The following is a 5,232-nucleotide window of genomic DNA, read 5'->3' as shown; positions in this document are numbered from 1 at the left end:
TTTTTTTTTTTTTTTTCCACTGTCCTTTCTATTTGTGGAATCTGTTTCCACCAACTCAATACGTTAGAGACTTAATGTTAAGAAAAGTTGACTTGTTATTCCTTAACACGGTTTTTGCCGTGCTCTTTGCGAGACTAATTTGTCCATTCCTCATACTTATTGGGACCATCCACAATGAAGCCAATTATGGTTTATTTTTATAAATTTAATATTTATTTTAGAAAGATATATTTTGTAACTTCTTAATTTTCATGAGATAAACTTTAAAGCAATTTTTCTCCGTAAAGTATTTATCTCCTATCTAGCTAATGACTTTTCGTGCTAATGAGTTCTAAGTTCTCCCCCTTGGACGTTAGCTAAACTTTCTCCTATCTGACACCTAGGCATACTGGACTAGATCGCTCGGGAAAGCCTTTTCAAGGGCCCGACTTAATCTTAAAAGAAAAGAGAGTACTCGCAAACACCTCCCGTGTGTAAGGCTTAGCTTCCCGATTCACCTTAGCTATGTCAAGCTTCCCCTTCATCTTCCTCTCCCTATCTGAGTACCTTGCTAGCCTTACAATGCTTTCAGAGTCCCCAGGTTTGGAACTCAGAGGTCGGAGCAGGTCTTCTCCAGTTATTAGCTCTTACTCTTAGTTTTCTTGAATATCTTGATCAAACTTTCTTTAAAGTTTTTGTTTAGCTTTCTTAAAGCCTTTCAATTTTGATCTAAGAACATTTCTCATAGTTCTCAAAAGAATAATGTTATCTAGCACTATTTGTGCTATAAAATTGGTCTAGCTGATACTATGTGATAAGTTCAATTAAAATTTAAAATGGTGTGAGAATGAATTGTACATCTCATGTAAACAGTTCATGGAAGGAATAATTTCAATTTTGTTGGTCATTAAACTTTCATTGAGATCTCAATTAAGTCACTCAACTTTAATTTATCTCAATGAGATCATCAAACTTCAATTTACTTGAAATTTTAGTCGTTCTATTAGTCTTCTTACTAAACTTAAAATTTAAATCTTTTGCGAACATTAACTTAGTGTGTCTTTCAAGTCTTACAATTATTGTCACTTAATCTATAGTTGTGGTTGCAAAATTGAAAATAAATCATCTTCTTTCAAATTATATTCAAGTGCCACATCCTTCCAAATTTTGCAATCATGACTTGATTAGGCAGTATATTCGAATTGCTATCAATATTTAATGTCCACATGATACGTGATTGCACCAAGTTGGATGGACCAGACAATGTGATATTGAAGAAAACAAAGAAAGAAACTAACCATCCGAGAAATGTGATGAAGATGAAAACAAAGAAAAACTGAGAGAACAATGTAAAATTTTCTTTCACAAACGCCATGGATGTTGGAATTTAATGGTTTAATAAATGTGATTTAATGATCTTAATGTGTGTGAATTGAATCAAATCTCCATTGAATGAGATGACTAGATGAGATTTTTCAAATACAATAAGTGCATATCCAAAACTCGTGATTTTTTCGAATAAATCATGTTATATGTACATCATTTATAAAAAAAAGTGTTACGTGGCAACATATCATTGGACAATTTAAAAGGATAAATTTGTTCATCAATCAAAACTTACCAACAAGGATGATGTACAAAATATGATCTACAAGTGGCTTTATCCTTTTCGAATTGTGTACGACTATTCAAATGCAAGAGGTGCATAATAAAAGTCACATTTGTGTAGGATGTGATCTAAACCATCATGGTATCATCTAACGATCCAAACGAATTTGTACCCAAAAATACAAACGGTTCCAATAGACGACACATTAAAATCTATCTACATCTAAATAATCCTTCCTACATGTATTTTATTTCTTTGAAATAAAAATAAATAAACAAAATCACATCTAATGATGCATAAGGAATCTTGTTGAGTCACTTTTGAATCTAGACATAGCTTCTTAGATTGTCTGTTTTTTTCTTCTTTGCGACTTTCATTTTTACTTATTGAATTTTGAGTATTAATGTTTATTGAAAATAAAAAAAGTTGGGATCTGTTTCCACCAATTCAATAACTTAGAGACCTTCACTTCAATTTTCCCTTCAATGTTATGACAAGTTGACTCGGTACACGATCTTTAAGTTTTGAAATTGATCTATCTCTAGTTTTCCACCGTGTCTTTAAGAAACTAAGGCCCTGTTCTCTTTACTGTTTTAGGATCGTTTTCTGTTTTCGATTTTTCAAAACGGTGAAAATGTGTTCTCTTTCCCGTTTTCGAAAACGAAAAAAAAATTGTGTAGAAAATACAAAACGACGTTTTTGTCGTTTTAGGCATTTTCAGTGTAAAACTTGAAAAAATTGAAAACGTGGGAAACACCTTTTTTTATTTATTTAATTTTTTTTTATTTTTTATTTATTTTTTTTTTTTGAGGAGGTGGTGTGGTGATTCTCAAAATTTAAAAAAAAAATTAAAAATGAATTTATTTTTTTAAATGGTGTTTTGAGGTGGTGTTGTGGTGATTCTCAAAATTTCAAAAAAAAAAATTTATTTTTTATTGTTTTGAGAAATTAACAAAAAGAACGCATTTTCAACAATTTCAAAACAAACACTCAAAACATAAAACTCAAAATGAATTCAAAACTCAAAACACAAAACTGAAATACAAAGAGAACACCTCCTAATTTTTCCATTCCTCATCACTCATGGGGACCATCCACAATCAAGCCAACACTACAAATAACATGTATCATTTTGAGAAAAGAGTACTTTTAATAATTATAATATTTAATTTTAGAAAAAGATATTTAACATTAATTGTAACCACTTTCTTAATTGTCGTAACATAAATTTTAAATTAATCTTTAATATAAAAATTTTGAATATTTTGATCAAATGTTTTTCTTAAGCTTTCTGGAAGTTCTAAATCTGTTTATTGTGGTTCTCAAAAGGCTCTGAACAGTCGATTCCTCAAAGAGCAGTCCAAGTCTTCTAACAGCTTAGGAAATTATAATTTCATTATTGGTATCTAAGCTTTCATAGAGATCTCAATCAAACCACTCAACTTTAGTTTGTCTAAATCAGATCACTGAACTTAATTTACTTGAAATTTTAGTCACTCCATTAGTCCTCTTTCAAGACTTTACATTCCAATCCTGCGTGAATTTTAATTTTGACGTGTCTTACAAATCTTACAAATAGATAAATATGTCACTTAATATAGTCGTGGTTGTAAAATTGAAAATAAATCGTAGTCTTTCAAGTTATATTCAAGTGACATATACTTTCAAATTTCGAAACCATCATGACTTGATTAGGTTTTGTATTTCCTGGAAATGAAAAACTCCATCTCATCGACATCAATATTTAATGTCTACGTGAGATGTGATTGCACCCCAATTAAGATTTCGAAAATAAAATTAACCCACTCAAGAAGACCAAGAAAGAAACAGCAAGTCTTCCTGAACCATCCGAGAAATGTGATGCAGAAGAAAACAAAGAAAAACTGAGAACAAGAGACAAGTCTTCCCTAGTGCAAAATTTTCTTTCGCAGACACAAGGATGTTTGAAATTAATGGTTTAATTGATGTGATTTAATGATCTTAATACGTGTGAATTGGAATAAGTTTATATTCGGTGCGACGACTTGATGCAGTTTTCCAAATACAATAGTTACATATTGAAGAGTCGTGATTTTTCTCATTGGTGTGACCATTCAATTACAAGAGGTGCATAATGAAAGGTCAAGAACCTTTGTGTATGATGCAATTTAAGCCATCACATCATGGTGTGATCTAATTGTTCAAATGAATTTGTACTAAAAGATGCAATCATTCCGAATAGACATATTAAAATCCATGAATCTTAATTTCATTTTCTTCCATCCAAATTAATTTCAAAATAATTGAATTCTAATGTCCTCCTCTCCCTCCAAATTCTGTCATAGTAATTTTCTATTGTTATCAAGTTTAATGTTTGATAATTTAGTATTCGATATCATTCAGTTTAGAAGAGTGCGATTAAGCTTTAGTTCGTCGAATGAAATTAATGTTGTGTTGTCTTACAAGACGACGTATTTTAGGATATTGACGTCCATCTGATTCTGATAACACCAATTTAGCGTGGTGATACCTCATTTTATTTCATCTTCTTATAAATTCTTATTTTTCCTACATTTCTAATAATCGAAATTATGTCCAATTTCATTTTGCAAAATAATTGTCCCCACATTTTAGTGTCTGAGTATAAATTTTTGCACCATATTTTCCCGACAATGTAGATAGACAATTTCAATAAAATGTAACTATAATGGACTGTGGGTCCGTGACAACAAATCATGAAAGAGATGCATAGAAGAAGATATTGCATCAGCACAAATTTTTCCACTTAGAATTAAGATAAGATAATGTGTGGTTCATGACTTTAGAAGGTCAAATTCATCCTCATTTCTGGGAAAGTGCAGAATAAAACTTACTATTTCTCAATTCATCTCTTAAAAGTAATAAGAAAATGGGTTCCATCATCAAGTTTAGAAAAAATATATGATCTTTCATAATATCGATATTTGAGACATTTCACAAAATCAAGCCAAATTTGCGTTGTTAAGGACATAAATTTGTAGTGATAGCATGATCATTTGCTTCCTGTGATGAGTGCATCTTGTCCTCTTGCCTCCACACAAATGTGTGTAACATTTTCTTGAAGTGTAAGGACTTGTTGAGATCTTAACATTTTCATTTGGTTTTTCAACGATTTCCTCCGATTGAACCTCCCTAAATTGTTTGAGGAAAGAAACATAAACGTAACTAGTTAGGTTGAGGTGCGAATATCTTGTACTTGTTGCCCAACTTGTGCAAGTTTAATTTTTCATATTGCAATAAATCTAATGAAACTCTCTGCTTGAAATCACTTGTCAAACCATTTTATGTAATATAGCTTTCATAAACATGATCCCTGTAGTTCAAGAGTTACATATTTTATTGCTTGAAATGGAGGCCAGTGGATTTAGATCTCAATAAAAGTTCCAAGTAATGCTATGTAGTCCAAATTGGAGTTTAGCACTAGTTTAGATATCTGTTTAAGTAATTGGACAATGGGATATATATTTAGGGGCGGATGTGAGGGGGAAGCAGCCCCAGGGCCAACCTTGGCCTAAGGTGACCAAGGCCATTGCCTAGGGTCTCGAGTTTGAAAGGGCCTCAAAAAAAAATTTAAAACTCCAAAAGCCAACAAAATATTTCCTTTTTTTTTTTTTTTTTTTTTTTTT

The sequence above is a fragment of the Olea europaea genome, chromosome 3, assembly GCF_002742605.1.
Source record: "Olea europaea var. sylvestris chromosome 3, O_europaea_v1, whole genome shotgun sequence".
In the NCBI taxonomy this organism is placed as follows: Eukaryota; Viridiplantae; Streptophyta; class Magnoliopsida; order Lamiales; family Oleaceae; genus Olea; species Olea europaea.
The sequence above is the reverse complement of the archived record's forward strand: the minus strand, read 5'-3'. Positions refer to the sequence as shown.